Source organism: Salarias fasciatus, chromosome 5, assembly GCF_902148845.1.
Source record: "Salarias fasciatus chromosome 5, fSalaFa1.1, whole genome shotgun sequence".
Classification (NCBI taxonomy): Eukaryota; Metazoa; Chordata; class Actinopteri; order Blenniiformes; family Blenniidae; genus Salarias; species Salarias fasciatus.
The window spans coordinates 168,202-186,258 of record NC_043749.1 but is presented as its reverse complement, the minus strand read 5'-3'; positions in this window follow the sequence as shown (position 1 = coordinate 186,258).

Sequence of the window (18,057 nt, the reverse complement as noted above, 5' to 3'; positions counted from 1 at the left end):
CCGCCCCAGAGATGTTTTAACCCTCCAAATGGCTCTGCTAAATGTGCGGTCTGTATCCAACAAAACTTTTGCGCTAAATGACTTCTTTGTCTCTCGACGGCTGGATTTCCTGTTTCTGTGTGAGACCTGGCTCTCCTCTGGTGAGAATACTTCGTTTTCTGAGCTCTGCCCACCCAACTGCTGTTTCCTAAATTCTCCCCGAACATCAGGGAGAGGTGGAGGCCTCGCCTCCATCTTCAAGTCGTCTTTTCACTGTCGGCAGATTCCTCAGAATGGCTTTGCTAGCTTCGAACTGCAACTGTTTGAACTAAATCTGAATCCACCTTTTCTGTGTGCAGTGGTCTACCGTCCCCCCAAATTCAACAAGGACTTCATCTCGGACTTCGCTGATTTTCTGTCGGGGCTTGTGGTCAAATATGACAATTTCATTATCTGTGGTGATTTTAATATCCATGTTTGCTGTGTCTCGCAGCCTCTGGCCCGGGATTTTCTGAACCTCCTTAACTCATTCAGTCTTGTTCAAGCTGTTGATGGCCCCACCCACGAAAAGGGCCACACTCTTGACCTTGTCCTCGCCCATGGCGTTTCTGTCAATGTTGATGAGATCTGTGCCATGGCTTTCTCTGACCACTCCCCAATTTTGTTTTCTGTTTCAATCGAATGCTCAGGTAGTCTCCATAAGGCCCCCAAACTGGTCTCACGCTCTCTGAACCCATCTACTGCTGAGCAATTTTCTGCCGCCTTCAGTGACTCGTCGGTGTGTAGGCTGCCTTCAGACTCTATAGTCAGAACTCCTGCTGATGAGCTTCTCTCCATGTTCTCCTCAGTCTGCAAATCAATTCTGGACTCCATTGCTCCTCTCAAACCCAAGTGTCCCAAAACTCAGACCACTCCATGGCTAAACGCTACCACGCGTGCCCTCAGACGCATCTGCAGACGCGCTGAGCGCAAATGGAAGAAGGACCGCCTCCTCGTTTCCCTTCAAATCCTCCGCAGTTCCCTGACAGCCTACCATCGAGCTGTGAAATATGCGAAGGCTCAGCACATCTCTAATCTGATTTCCTCTAACTGTCACAAACCCCAGGTTCTCTTTCACACACTGAATTCCCTCATCAACCCCCGTAATGATCCCCCCGTCAGGCCCTCCCCTGCCCTCTGTGATAGCTTCCAACAATTCTTCATTAGCAAGATCGCCGCACTCAGGCCCTCTACTGCCCCCTTCTCACCCCCCATCCCTCCCCCCCTCCCCCTGTCAGCAACATTCTCACGGTTTGAACCCGCCTCGGTAGCTTCTCTCTCTGCCGTAGTCAGGCACCTGCAGCCTTCCAACTGCCCCTCTGACTGCCTACCCTCGCGCCTTCTCAAGGATCCAACAGTCCTGGATTCAGTCGCCCCCTTCCTCCTCTCATTAGTCAACTGCATCTTGTCCACTGGTTGTGTCCCGCCAGCGTTCAAGCATGCTGTGGTGCACCCTCTATTAAAAAAGCCCAACCTCGACCCCTCCTCCGTTGCAAACTTCAGGCCCATCTCCAAACTGCCCTTCCTCTCCAAAGTCATCGAGCGTGAAGTATACTCCCAGCTGCAACCATTTTTAACAGATAATAACAGCTTTGAAAAATTCCAGTCCGGTTTCAGATCTGGCCACAGCACAGAGACTGCCCTCCTGAGAGTCCTTAACGACCTGCTCTTAGCTACGGACTCAGGTAGCCCTGTGGTCCTGGTGCTTCTCGATCTCACCTCCGCCTTCGACTCAGTGGACCACAGGGTCCTACTGTCTCGCCTCGAACACCTGGGCATCAGAGGTACAGTTCTGGAATTTTTCCGTTCCTACCTGACTGACAGGAGCTTCTCTGTTCAGCTGAGAGACTTCACCTCCTCTGCAGCCCCCCTCTCTTGCGGTGTGCCTCAAGGCTCCATATTAGGCCCCATTCTGTTCATCCTATACATATTGCCCTTAGGAGATCTTATAAATAAATATAATATCTCCTTCCACTGCTACGCGGACGACGTTCAGTTGTACCTCCCCTTCAAGGCCGATGACCCTGCTGCTCTCCAGCCTCTGTTTGACTGCATGTCTGACATTAAGGCATGGATGACAGCAAATTTCCTCAACCTCAATGAGGATAAGACTGAGGTTATTGTATTTGGCAAAGCCGCCCCAGCATTTCTCTCCAACGCCCTGGGTACTCTTGCCTTGAAGTCCAAGCCAGCTGTCAGGAATCTTGGTGTGGTCTTTGACAGTTCCTTCAAGTTCGAGCAGCAGATCAGCGCAGTCATCAGAAGAAGTTTTCTCAATCTGAGGACTTTGGCCAAAATTAAAACTTACCTTCCCCAGGCGGGGCTAGAGCAGGCCATTCACGCCTTTGTCACCTCACACCTGGATTATTGCAATAGTCTCTACACCGGTATTGATAAAGCCCAACTCCACCGCCTGCAGCTCGTCCAGAACTCTGCCGCCCGACTCCTCACCTCCACCAAAAAACACGCTCACATCACTCTGGTTCTCGCTTCCCTTCACTGGCTCCCCGTCCGCCACCGCATTGATTTCAAAATTCTTTTAACAGTTTTTAAATCTGTTCATCTCCTCGCCCCTCCCTACCTGACCGATCTTCTCCGCCCCCTCAACTCTTCCAGAGCGTTACGGTCGGCTGACCAACGCCTCCTCTTCATTCCCAGGACCAGGCTAAAAACCAGGGGGGACAGAGCCTTTTCTGTTCCTGCCCCGAGGCTGTGGAACTCCCTTCCCCCCCACATCCATGCGGCCGAGTCTGTGGGAATTTTTAAATCACTGCTGAAGACCCACCTCTTTGCCTTGGCCTTCAGCTAGGTCTTTCCTTGGCGCTCGAGTTTGAGATGTGTTTTAATTGTTTGTGCTGTTTTGTCTTTTCACCGTTTTTTGTTTGTTTCTATTCTCTGCACTTGTGTGAAGCACTTTGGCACGGCTAAGCCGCTTGTAAATGTGCTATATAAATAAACTTTTACTTACTTACTTACTTACTTTTCCAAAGTTAATAATCCTTTATTAATCCCACAAGGGGGGATATTATTAGATATTCTGTAAGGGCTTTATTATTATTATTATTATTATTATTATTCTTTTACTTTTTAACCTGTACTGAATGTGTGCTGCTTCTGCTTTATGGCGTGTTTGAGGTTTGGTTTAAAATTATTTCCCTGGATGACACTTCTATAATAAACTATACGTTGTCCACAAACCGCAGACAGACAGTACCCAATTCTAACATAGTTAATAGTTAAGTTACACAGCTTGATGCGACGACTGACACCCTGGTGTTACTGATAGCTAGCCACTTACTCACTCACCTCAACCTCGTGTTCTTTCTCATTCATTGAAGCCTGTACTTTCCATTTCAGACTTCCACCTGTCACCACAGAAACATTTACAACTCGGTTTGAGTTGTAAGGGTTTAAACCTCTCTTCACTGACTTTGGAAAGTCAGCAACATTCACTGTTACCGTGAAAAAAGCGACCGGTTCTTTGGCAACAGCCATTGTGTTTACATTGCGCGCTGGAAGCCTTGGACCCGGAAGTGGCTTGTGACGTCACACTAGCCATTCCCATAGAGATGATGGAATTCACCAGGATGAATGAGTCATGAGTTGACCCTGGGTAATTAGCATACACATTTGTCACCAGGCAGTTAGAATCACAGATGACCTGGATATTAATGGAGTGGACTCCCTTACGGTTCACAGAAGTCATGGCTTGGGGGACTGGTGCACACACTGCACATGTGTGCAATCGATGGCTCCCAGTACCCCGGGGAATCCACACTTTAACAAGAAACCTCGCTTAGTTTCCAGCTGTCTGTCGGGTGTACGTGGGAAAATTATGTGCTCATTTGCGTGTCGGACTAGACTGGAAGATACTGCATGTATGGCCGAACTGACAGCAACCTGACTGATTCCCACCACCGCGGCCACGGTGAGCTGGAAAGACCCGGTGGCGAAGAAGGTCAGAGGCGCTGTCATCTTTACAGCAACTGGGAGAGCGCAGGGGCCACGGGGCTGAGCATCAGAGGCCACGATGCGCGTCACCGCGTGGACCACCTCACGGGATAGATGTAATCTGTTCCTGTGTCGTGGACAGAATTAAATGACAATTAAAGCCATCGCTGTTAGTGCTTCACTCCCTGCTATTGCCGTCAACGTCTCGCGCCCGCTAAATTAACATCAACACCACACACTGAAATTGAAATCAAAACTGACGTCACCACTGTAAATGCAAATTAAAAAAAAACAAAGTGGGACACATTTACCACATTATGTGATAATGACATGCTTCAATGATGTTCACTGCCATGCATGTAGTTCTGTTGTTTTTTTATTCATCATTGTGTCGCTGCTGTTGGGTGTGTGAAAAACCATCACATTCCAGAAAAAGGAAAATGTCTCACTTGTCACTTCAGTACTTTTCCCATACTCACTATTTGTCTTCACTCAATTATCAAGATGTAATTACTAATGAGGACCATAGCTAATTATCAAGTTACTTATGTGCTAACAAAAAGCAATAACTCAAAAAGACTCAAAGTGTCAGTGACAAGCTTTATTATTGTGTGTCAGATACAAAAACCTGCTTCCACAAATATTAAAAACAGTCTGTGTGGCATCCTGACTGGTGTTGTGTGTGTCATCTTCTGTGAGCAGCTGACTGCTTTCTTCCTCAGCATCAGGTGTCACGTCCTCACTCTGTTGATTTTGTCCAGGCTCCGACGTCCCCTCCTCAGGCTCCAGCTCTCTAGTCTCCAGCTCTGGCGGTGACACTTTCCGTAGCTGCTTCCGCCTAAATCGCCTTGCAGAGCACGCTGCATTTGTCGGTGTGACCGATGTGTGTCCCAGATGTAGGGATGGAGCCCAATCTGGATCAGTCTCCATCATTTCATAGGCTTGTCGGCCTGCAAACACAGGATAGGTTTTATTGAAAGAGCTGGTGAACACTGGGTGCTTGCATGACATTGCACACTGATAAGTTAATCACACATGCTACTAGGTCAGTTACAACAACTGTAAATACCGACAGGTGCAGAGGGATTTGTTGCGCTGATTGTTTCTCAGGCTGGAACATCGTCTGACTGACAAGCTGCTGACTCTGTTCTCCTCTAGGATGTGTTGTAAATTTAGTTTGATCAATTCTAGCAAACAAATCAATGACTGTATGTTTGTTCTCAAAAGGAAAACAAATGTGATGTGTTGATGTGTGCTGCAGTGTACCAGGGAGTGTGCTTGTCTCTACTTGTCTATAAGGACAGAACTGACGTGACGTGTCCTCTGGACAGCAGGTCTGACTGGATCTTTGAAGTCACTCCCTCCGTAAAGTTTAAATTTAAGATGAAGAAATAAAAATAAACAGATTTAGCATGAAGTGATTCTCCACTGCCCTCCTCCGCTGACTGCATTTCACAAGTGAAGTTGGCTCGCAGCTGGGTGAAGTTAGTTCGCAGTTGTGCTAACCGTTAGCGGCTAACATAACTTCATTCTGAAAGAAACCACATTTTCAGTAACATCGCTTAAAAACAAATAAACTCGCTTACTTGCCTTTATAACAATGTCGAGAGCAAACAACCATGTTGGCAGATATGGAGTCGAAAGTGATGCTCTTTCATGTCACGCTGCGACCCCCGCCGTCTGACGCCTCTTCGTCATTTCCTCAGTCTGCTCCCTGTAATTTCTTTTCCACGTGGGAAACTGGAAAAAGCGGAGCCTGCCTTCTGTCCTGCTCCCATTCCGTCGAAGCGACTTATATGGCAGCCTATCACGCAACACGGTCTTCCCATTTCTGAGAAATAATGCCGCACTCAAAGACGTGAATCACAGAGTGAGACCATGGCTGTGTTCGAAACCGCATACTGCCTCCTACATCCTTCCATACTCATACTATCCGTCCTGCATCCTGCTTACTCAGTCCATCAGACAGTATGCAAAGCGTTTACACTACAGCATACTACATAATGCATTGCAATCCTCCCCGAGCCGAAATCGACCTGCCAAAGCTGATTTCACTTTAGGTCTAAACTCTTAAAACGTATAACTTCGAGATTTTTTTGAAAATTAGGCGACAAAGTGGTCGTTTAGAGCCCGACTGTGTCGTTTATTTGTCCGAATACCAACTGTTTATGATTTTGTTCGGACGAATTCGGCGAAATGTGAGCCAGCCGTGGTGAGCGGGTCAAGCATGGACGTGTCAGAGAAGCAGAGAAGCAGAGCACACACAAACCCCGGAGCCGCCACGGGGGCCCCCCGCCCGGCACGGTGCTCAGCGCCGTGGCCGTGGCAGTCGGGTCCCCCGACCCGGCGGCCCAGCCTCCAGGCCCCGTCGGGCTTTGGTGGCGGGCGACCATGGATCAAGCCGCCGGCCGCCCGCGCCACTCCGACTGGCTCCCCGCCGACCCGCTCGGCAGCGGGACGGAGATGCGCGGTCTCACCCAGCTGTCCTACGGAGCGGGCCCGCCCCGGCGTCGCACCGAGTCGGTTCCGGAGGTCCGGTGGCGGACCCCCGGGCCCCCCGGTGCGGCGCGGCACCCCAGCGGTAGGCCCGCCGGCGAGCGCAGAGTTTCTCACACCCTCCGGGGCTCGACCCAGATCGCGGGGCCAGCCCCCCAACCACACCCACCGGCCGCCAGGCGGCGCAAGCTCTGTCTGGCGCAACCGCTGTCCGTCACGTTGCATCTTTATGAGTAGTGAACACACGATGTATACTCAACATTTCTGGCGAATGCAGTATGCATCCGGGAACTTCTCGCATACTCAAAATCGCATACTGCCAGTGTAAACACACTGCATACTCAATAAGTTAGTATGAGTAGTAGGTAAGTATGCGGTTTCGAACACAGCCCATGCCTGGGAAATGGCGATTCAATCCCACAATGCAACAGAGTGACGTCACCTGCAAAGGACCGATTGAGCGACACGAAACTCCGCCTCTCGGCAGAATCCTATAAATACCGTACAGATCAGCATCCGATCAGAACGTTCTTTGGTTGTTTGGTGACGCTACAGTATCGTGATGTAAGTAATTGTCCTTTTTATCTGCCTCTAATGCTATCTTTATTTTCAAGGCTCTAATTTAATTTCTTCCCTTCAAAACTGTCTGTGGTTGCCACCAAGGAAGCCATTTTTCATCAAGAAAAGCTACAACTTTTAATTGTAAGTGTTAAAACTATTTTGATTAACGTTCACGTGATTCATAATTCTGTTTCATGCATACAACTTGTAATGTAAAATTTATTCAAACATCCTTGCGTTTTGACTGAAACTTTAAAAAATAGCTGTATAACACGGAACAGAGCAGCGTTAAAGTTTTTCATGATTTATTTTGACAGTACCGAGCTGGGGACCGGACATTTCCATGCGAAGAGTTGCAATATGCCATCAACCAGTGTTCTACGGAGGTGCTGTCACTGACACGACACCTACAAGCTGCACAGCAGAAAGAAAAGCGATCAACCAAACGAATCCGGTCAAACGAAGAACTTGCCTCTGCAAAGCAACGGATCGAACAACTGGAAGAAAGACTGAAGGAATATGACGCTATTTGGGATATCATTGTGTGGCAGGATGGGTGTGTTTATTGTTGTTCTCAGCCTATTGGCTGGGGGAGCTATAAAAACCCCTCGTACGTCTGCGTCGTCCTCTGGTTCTTGCATTTCCGGGTTGGTGCTGGCTGGTGGCGGTGTTCCATGAGAGCAGGTAAAGGCTAATCCCCCCCTTCTATGATATACTTCGTATTGGTCCTGATGGGAAGTTATGCCTTGCAGTATCGCGATGGCTCCGGGGGAGCGCGTCAAGCGCATGCTGCAGCAGCTGTAGGTCGGGCGCGTGGGTCCCGATGGTCCGGTGCTGGTCTGAGCATTTGCCCCGCTGACGGATGTAGGAAGCGGTATGTTGTTGAGGTAACTTTACATTAATCAACAGGTGTGCAGGCTGTAACAAACCCTTTTTTTATTTTAGGTTCTGCCCTGTTCGAGCCCCGTTTCCAGCGCAGGCACACAACGGCTGTCTTTGTCTTTGTCTTTGTCCGTCCTGGAGCTGCTGTCATGTTAAATGTTATCCTGTGTCGTGTCCTTGGTACGGTGGCGTGTTGGTGTGGGCCAGCCCAACCGCGCACCGGACTCTTGACTGAAATGAAGCGCTCGTCTGTGAATTAAGTTTTTTTTTTTTTTTTGTAAAGATAATTTAACCAAACCTAACGCTGAGAAAATAAATTATTTTCAACTTGGAACCTCTGTACTCCTTTTGTCACCCGGTGAACCTGTGTGTCCTTCTGTGTCACTGGGAAAGCTGGGAGGAACATACAATCAGCCAAATTGACCTCACACACACCACTCTGTTACAAATGGTTTGTATCACTGGTATTATTCTTATTTTTTAATTTTTTTTTTCAATTACTGTAGACAACAAACAATGTCCAACAGAAGACGTCAGCCCACAAGCGTCCCCCGACATGTAACCAACTTCGCCTTTGGAGGACAGCGTAGCCTCGCCTACATTCTAAAACGTCTACTAAAAAACTACTGTGAACTTGTAAATAGTTGACAAAATATATTTTTGTATAAATATTATGTGCATTGTATACTTTCAGTTATTCCGAAATCTGTTTATATTGTGTGATTAAAATAAATATTGCATACTGCATTGCAAATATTTGGCTACTTATTTAATTAAACCAGTGTAAATAAATTTGTAGCGTAGGCCTATGCGTGAACACGCAGACACGTACTTAAAATATGTGGCTGCAGTACATATTTTTATTGCTAGCATTATTGCTTATTTGGAATACATGGAACATTTTCACAAGTCCTCCGTTCAAGCTTCACTAAAAGCATTTTTGAGCTGAGCGCACTCAGCACATGCACAAAACTGGGCGAAAAAATTGGTAATATTGGTATGAAACTCATTTTTGAACATTTAGGCAAAACAGAAAACAGACATTAAAATGTGATTTGAGAGTAAAGTACACTATAATATGTTAAGTGTTTAATTACACTACACAAATGGGATACAGACTAGAGTTTGTAGAGCGAAAACACTTTCAGATTTGAAATCAGCGCCAAAAACTCTTTCAGACTCAGTTTAAGTATCCAATGCAACTCAAAGTTACTGAAAAAGTGTTCCCCAGTGTAATTCACCCCGCCCCGCACTGTACCCACAGATATGAACTACACTGTAAAATCGTGTCAATAAATGTAGCTTTAATTTAAGGAAAAGACTGTTTTTACACCAGATTCACATTATTTTTAAAATGAGTCTGAAACAATCGTTTTACACAGCCAGACGATTTTGCAATAAATACAAAGAGTAGATGATCCTGAGTATTATGGACAGATGTATGTGTATTGCGCTTGTTGCGTGCGTACGCCTGTTCTCCCTACTATTTTTATTGCTTTTGCATTTTTTTGTGGTCTTGGATTGGCTTCTGGTGCACTTTAAAAATGCTCCCATGTAAACCTTTATTCAGAATTACTGTTTGCATGTAAACTCGAGGAACAATATCTTAAATCCGATCTATTTAAATCCGACTCATTAGATCGGACTTAAAAAGCATCATGTAAACGGGGCATCATGTAAATGGGGCCGAGTGCGTCTGTGTCTGATGTAACACTGAAATTTCCCCGCTGTCATATTTTATCTTATAAGGCAATTAGAAACTGAATAATTACACAGTGACTGGGTTTTGAGAGAAATTTCTAGAAGCCAAACCATATAAACTACAGGACAGAGCTGATTGACTTTTCTGAGAAGGAGGTGACAAAGGAATTTTCTGTCAAATATGAAAAAGATTGGTCAAAGTCATTTGTAAAATTGCGTTGTAATCGTTACACACTCACATAGGTGGCGCTGTAGCATCTATCACAGTCATTCATATATCAATGTAACCAGCATCATGCATTATATAAGTGATCAAAAAGTCAAGTCAGTCAGACTAAGTATGTGGAGGGGGTCTTTGCGCCCCTGATGGAAATGAATTGGAATTGGTCAAAGATATTATAGACATTTTTGATCAGTGTCCTCTGCCAGAATTTCATACAGAGTTTGAAATGTGTATGTCAAAGTCAGTATATTCATGTCATTGTCATTATACATCATACATCATATGTCATTATACAAAGCTCAAAAGAGTGGATTTGACCTCCTCCCTTTAATTATTGAGAACTATATTAAAAAATTAACAGTCACTGATTATGACAATTTTCATGATTTTCGCACTACAACAGACTTGATATGGACATGACGGAGGACATGGTGTTCGTTGTGGTGGAGTTTGTTGACGACAAGAGTGAGGCAGCTGTGCCAATCAACTGGATATCTCAGGATGAACTCCACTGCATGTGGCCACAAGTGCGCTGTGTAACCAAGGCTGACAAGATGCCGAGGGAGTCCAGACAGCCAGAATCTGGATGGCATAAATTCAAAGCCCGCATCTTGTACAGAGCATGTGTGATTACACTTTGACACTCAGGAGTGCCTGCACTCTGAATTCATTCCAAACAATGACAGTCCTATTCACTGCTACTTTTTAAACAGATGTCGCCCATGACACATGAAGTATTCTGATTATGCTGCCTCCCACATAACTCTATATTTCCTCAATCTCGCTCTATAATCTTATATTATGAGAAATTTAAACAGACCTGTGTACACTGTAGAGACAAACCATCTGGCAGCAGGGAAGCTCCAACAAGCAGAATTGACATCTCAGGACCGGGACGGAAACGCTCAGAGAGCGAGAGACAGAAAGAGAAAAAGATAAAGACAGGGAGAACAGGGGGGGCACAACCTATGTACAAATGCAAAACAGTGTTGTCGACGCACCACACATAACCAAGAACAGTCCCAAACCCCAATCTAGACAACACCAAAACAGAGGCGACAACCAACACAAAAACTGACAGAACCACACACACACATATATATATATATATATATATATATATGTATATATATATATATATATATATATATATATATATATATATATATATATATATAGATATATATTTATTTATTTATTTATTTTTTTTATTTTTTTTTTTGTTTCAGAATATAGCTGGTAGTAACTAGTAGTGAACTTGGGGCGTGCATCAAGAGAGGTCTACTGCAGATCACCATTAGTCTAACCACCACAAGAAGACAAGGTAACCGAGTATGTGAAGAGTGATTAAAGGCGCTATCCGGGATTTTAATTTAACCACGACGAGAAAAATTCTTTTAACATCGTGTACTAGCAAGTCCATGCTACATTTCTGTGAAAAAAAAAAAATCACACATTGATCAGCGTGTTTTGGATATCTGGCCCCGCAAAGCGCTGCCTGAGGATTTAGCGTGACGACCTCTCTCCTCCAGTCGCAGCGCGGCAGCAGTGGGGGCGGGGGGGGAGCCAGGCCGTCTTCAGCACGTGCACAACACCAGTAAACAGACCAGCATGGAAGCCGAAGGAGCAACAAGCTACTTTCTGCATTGAGCATGTAGTGACAAGGTAAAATATGGTTGACCTGAGACGAAGGGGCCATTTATTTTGAACAAAAAAGAGTCGAAGTGGCTTCTGCTGTTTCCTCCAGAGGATTGTGCACGTGTATGGGATGTGCCTGTGGCGTCGTGCACGCTGAGTGGGAGCCATAGATTGTATATAAATGGATAGACCTTTCGTGATGTCACCCATGGAATTCCCAACCGCCGTTCTGAAGACTTTACCGAATCCAGCAGGACATCTCCACATTGAATATTTGAAACCAGATGTAAATGTGATTGGTCCCGCCCGTCACGTGACCGCATCACGTGGACAGAAGAGGCGCTGTGATGGGGCGATTTATGCAAAACTGTAGCTCATAATATAAAATCAACAGATGATTTATGTGTAAATCAGAATCTGGTGAAGCCAGCACGGTTGTAGAAACTAGTGATAGAGACCAAAATATGTCCTGAAACCGGGCGCTTTATATGTTTATTCGCACTCTGAAAATCTGCATTTTTGAATGGGTTCCAATGGGACCGGGACTCTTTTTGAAACCAGTATCATCGCCCCCTGCTGGAATCTCTCTGGAATTACAGCTTTTTTGCACTTCCGCATTGTCTTCATGTTTTATGAGCGGAGGTTGGCGCCTGGTGGGAGCAGAGCGGAGGGGGAGTGGGAGGGTTTTCTCAATGTGAGGAACCAGTCAGAGAGCTTGGGGGCAGAGCCAACATTTCAAACTGAAGTCAGGGCTCACAATTGTGCAGAATCACGGATAGCTCCTTTAAAGATCAGCGTGACCATGGTGATAGTGATGGTGATAGTGATCATGCATATATGACCTCTGACCCCTGAGAAGGCCAGAAGCAGGCCAGAGAGGCCCTCAGAGCCCAGACAGCCGGTGGTCATCACAGAGCCCGGATCCAAGCCGCTCCCACTGGCAGACGCCCCCGCTCCGGTTCAGAAATGGGGCAGAGGAAAGCCCCGGCCGGGGACCCCGGCGGTCCCGGGGCCCGGGCCCCGCGGAGCCACGACCGGCAGGAGCCGGTCCACCCCGGGCGGCAGAGCCGAGAGCCCAAGGGCCAAGAGCCCAAGAGCCGACCCCCCACACAGGTGGAGGGCCATGACCCACCCGGGAGAACCGGCCCCCACCCCAGGCCAGTACCCCCCCAGCACTCCGGCCATGCACCCCAAGATCCAGGGCATCACACACACCCCCCCCGACCCACCCCTCCCACCCTGTCCTCTCCCACCTCACTGCCCCCCACCCCAACCCAACACTCACACCCACTCACTCACACTGACACACACACACGCATGCGCGCACACACACACACACACACACAAACACACACCTAAACCAAACACACTCACATTCTGACACACTCACACACACACGCTAGCAAGCATGTACACACACACACACACACACACGCACACACACACACAGAGTCAACCCTACCCCAAACACACTCACATTCCCACGTCATCCAACCGTCATGTCCTGTGGGAGACCCCCCTGGAAGGCAAGGGGACACCGAACCCCACATCCAGGCCCCCCCGCCACCCACAACAGCCGCCCCCCCACCCCCAAACCCCACCGCTGCAGACAGGTATGCACCCCCCAGAGCCAGCAGTCCCCCAAACCACAGCTGGTCCAAACCCCAGACCTGTGGGGAAAACAGAACTGCAGATCTGATATCTGACTTGGCGAGTCAGACTGAAGGCCTCAGTATACTCCCCCGTCGCCGCTATGTCGTTCCTACGCCAGCAACCCTACGCCGCCACTAAACATGTCTTGCTTCTGCGTCAAGGGAACGCCCTCCTCTGCAATTTCCACGCCAAGCCGCTAGGCGGGCGTGGCTGTGTCGTGTTCATTTGTGGGTGGCTCTTTGCGGGTCTGTTGTTTCTCTTCCGGGCAGTCAGAGGCAACAATGGCGATGCGGCGGTTGTATCTGGAGCTCGAGCTCATCAATGTGGAGCAACAGATCCTCTTACTCCAATTGATGTGGCGCAGGCGACGCAGGAGACGTTTGCGGAGGTGGTCTGTCCAACCATTAAACCAGTCGAGGAGGACAACGGGGGAATTTGCAACACTGGTTCGCCCACTGAGGAGTGTCGACGAGGAAATGCACTTCAGTTATTTCCAAATGTCGGCAGACCGTTTCGACGACCTTCTTCACAGTGTCCAGCCGTTAATAATAACACACCAGGGTACACACAGCATGCCTGTTGATGCTGCCCAGAGACTGGCGGTGACTTTGCGGGTTTTAGCCTCGGGTGGAAGCCAGCAAGATGTGGCGGAGAGCTACAAACTGGCAGGGAGCACAGTGTCCAGGATTGTGTCCGAGGTCTGCAAAGCTCTGTGGACAGCCCTTCAACCCAAGTTTCTGCCGTGTCCCTCAACAAGCCAGTGGGAAGCCATTGCAGCAGATTACTGGCGGCTGTGGAACTTCCCAAACTGTGTAGGAAGCCTCGATGGGAAACATGTTGCCATAAAAGCACCGCCGCATGCTGGGAGTGACTTCTTTAACTACAAAGGGACCCACTCCATTGTGTTGATGGCAACATGTGATGCAAGGTAAGGGAGCCAAAAATTGTAATTATTCGTCTGATATGAGTCCATGTTGTGCAATAACCACACTAGGAACATGCAGTGACGAAAATGTTATGTTTTCACAGATACCGTTTCACAATGGTGGACGTCGGAGGATATGGGAGCGAGAGTGATGGTGGAATTTTCAAGGAGAGCCAGTTTGGGTCTATGCTGCTGGACCACAAACTCAACCTGCCCCCACCAGCTACTCTTCCAGGGACTGCAGTCCAAGTCCCTCACGTCATTGTTGCGGATGCTGCCTTTCCCCTGCACTGCAACATGATGCGACCCTTCCCAGGTATGTTTTGATAACTGTTTTTGCGCACACATACATATCATAAACTGTTCCTATTGTATAATCATTATTTTTGCTTCCATGCACAGGAACACACTTGAGCATGGAGAAGCAAGTGTACAACTACCGCCATTCCAGGGCCAGGAGGGTCATTGAAAATCCTGGCTGCACGGTGGAGAATTCTTGGGAGACCAGTTGAGTTCCTGCCTGAAAAAACAGTGGATGTTGTGAAAGCTTGTGTGGTCCTACACAACTACCTCACAGTTACCACTGAACGCCAAGCAGCAGGTGCATCCCACCAAACTTTGTGGACACTGACAGTTCTGGGTCAGTGCAGCCTGGCGAGTGGAGAAATGTCGTGGCGAATGACTCCAACCTCCTTGAGCCTGTGGATCCAGCACACATGTCCAGGGCCCGTTCCACCAGAGCTGCCTTGGCTGTGCGAAACGACTTGATGGCTTTCTTCCAGTCGCCACAGGGAGCCGTGCCATGGCAAGCAGACATGGTGTGCAGAGGCACGATTAATCCAGTCTGAACTGTCATTGTGACAATAAACATCATCAAAAATCACCCCAGGCTTGTGCTTTGTTTATTGGTTCTTATGTAATGTGGTTAGCACAATTCAACGTAGCTTCATGGTCACCCAGACTGCATGCAGCAGCAGAAAGCAGCTGTTTCTGTAAATAAGGGCGTAGTGTGGCCTGATATGTGTTTGTAGTTACTGAACTCCCACAGAACGTCCCCTAAATAACAGGAGTTGTTATCAAAACATTTGTAATGTGTTCATGGTCACACAGACTGCACATTATAAGCAGAAAAACATAGTCTTGGCTGATTTTAGGATTTTATTTATCACAGCAAACAAGTGTAAAGTAATATGCACACAAACCACACACAAAATCCACACACACAAAACTATTTAGAAGTAAACGTCCAGTGTTCTTCAAAAACTACTGCTTCGGCTCGTGAAACACCATGTGGAGACGAAGCATGACGCCTGGCCTCTCGTCAACGGGCACCCGATGTAAAAGGTCGGCCACCGTTTGCCCAAACCTCGAGCACTCGTCCTCCTCTTGTGCAAGCCTCTGGTGCAGCTCCATCCTCTGTTCCTCTGCCGCAGCATCAGTTCGTCCTGTTGTTGTTGTTCCCTCTTTCTTTTGCGCCAAGGAGCAAGGAACTCCGGAGGAAGAGGACAAACAGGCACTGCAGGAGATGCTGGCGGAGCAGGAGATGCTGTAGGGCCCGGAGAAGCTGAAGGAGCCGGAGAAGCTGGAGGAGCCGGTGAAACACAGGGAGCTGGAGGTGCAGAAGGTCCCGACAGCTGTGGCGAGGACAACCGGGAGGATAACGACGTCAATGACGAGGGGGCCGTGTCGCTCTCGGGTGAACTGGACTGGTTTTAATGGCAAAGGGAACGCTTTATTAGTTATGTGCACAATAGCAAACAATTATCTATGCAACGTGTATTTCAGTTTTGTTTTTTTTTTTGCAGTAAATTAATTGGTACTCCTCCCTCAGTTCTGAAGGGATTTCGATTCTGATTGTTCTGTTGGGTAGAACTAATGATTTTTTGTTTGTTGAAATCCTCACGAGGACTCGGAGCGAGGACTCCGCTAATTAGGCTAATATAGGGTCATCACTGGAATTGCTACTGCTCTGAGTTGTGAACCACATGGTTATCTCAATTCTGATAGCTTTAGTGATATCGGAGACATAACCACTGTACAATAGCCAATGGAATCATGCTTATAGCATACCGGTATGCTGTCTTGGCTGGTATGAACATATTTTTAATCTCTTTAATATTTCTTGTTGATCATGTCTTGCAGTGACTTTCGAGAGACTTGTCCTTGACAAATTTGAGGCGCTGGCCTTTGGACAGCAGCAAATAATGAGGGTGTTGGAGGCTCAATAACACATGGCAGGACCTGTGGCAGCTGCGGATCCACCCCTGGACCTTCCTCGTGGCATGTAGCTGTCACTGTCATCCCTAGAGCAGCTGGAGGCCATGGAGAATGCCCTTCATGATGACGACAGCATCAGAAAAGCATTGGTATGTATACATGTATTCAATTTGTACTGTCATGCTTTGTTATTTTACATATACATTTAACTGATTTTACACATATATGATGGGGCTGCCATGGCTTAGGTGGTAGAGCATGTTGTCCAATAACCGAAGGGTTGGCGGTTTGAATCCTGCTCTGTTCCAGTCATGTGCTGTTGTGTCCTTGTCCAGACACTTCATCCTGTTTTTTTGAACACTGTTCGAAGCTAAATGTCACAAAAATGTTGACGTCTTTTTCAGCATGAGCCTCCTTACAAATGGCTGCCCATAGCAATGTTGGATTTCTTTCAGCTCGCCAAGCTAACTTGTATTGGAGGTGTGGATGCCAGGAGCACTGTCGCAAGACTCATGGGGGCCATCCTAGGCAAGGGTGTCTCCACGCAGCTCAACTGGTGTGGGAGAGGCAACAAGGGCAAGCAAGCCTTTGGAGCCCTTCAGCTTTGCAAACATATCCACAGTAAGAACTTGAGTCGACCCCTACTCACTCACTTGTTTGCTGTATTGTAAACAGAACAATTTGAATATTGTCTTGTGAGGTGGGGCTATGGAAAGGTTGAATAATGGGAAAGTTGGCCTGATTGAAGTTTACTGTCAACGGAAGGGATCTGACCGGGTGTGAGCAGACTTGCCAAGAAGGACACAACACAGGGAGTCGCTCTAATAAGTTATATTAAAACCAGTTCAGTCCACAAATAAAATTCAGTCAGTTAAAAGTTCAATAAAACAAATGTGACTATATGTAAATAAATAAATAAATAAAACAAATGCCGGTCTCCAAGCTCCAAGGTATTTTGTACTGTTCCTGGGATCTGGTCTGGGGATCCCTCGGTCACGCGTGCCAGGTCTCCCCCTGAAGGCGGCGTCTTTCTCTGCTCCGATGCGTGTGTGTACGACGTCACACACCCGTCCGCTGGCCTCGCTCCCTCCAGGCTGGGTCTGCAGCTGGAACCCTACGCGGAACAGAGCTGCGGCAGTGACTTGATCTAAACGCCCACGCTCTCAGCGCAGCTCGTCCGACCAGTGCTACTGAACCTCTGAAGTACTCACGGGCCAGGCAGAGTTTCCCCTGCCTCTGTGTGTACATCGCGTTGGAGCACTGGCAGTCCCAGCGTGGTCCTGATCCGAGGATGTGTGTGTGCGCACTGTCCTCCCTCGGAGCTTCCCCCTGCTGCAGCGTCTCTGGGGCACACCTCGTGTCTGATGGCGTCTCCTCCTTATATCCTCCTAATCAGCACACACAGGTGCGCTGATTACGCAGGGCGCTCAGTGATTGTCGGGATGTGGAGATGTGTCAGGTGAAGTGGTCAGTCAATCAAAAACACAAATGAATAAAATGCACTGCAAAATAAATACTAAATAAAAACACAGCAAAATCACAGCACACATTAAAAAATCTAAAAATCAAACAATCTAAAAGGCCACATCCTGGATCCTGGCTCACAGTCTGACATACCGGTAGTAAATAAATAGGCTTGTAGTATTAAATTCTACAGATTCCTCAGTGTTTCTCCCATCTCATTTCAGAGGCGGCACGTAGAAATCCGGCAACAAAAGCCATGACGGAAACGGAGTTCCAGCGCCTGGCGAGCGACTGGCTCCGCTTTGTGTCTGGCCGTGAGGGGGGCAGA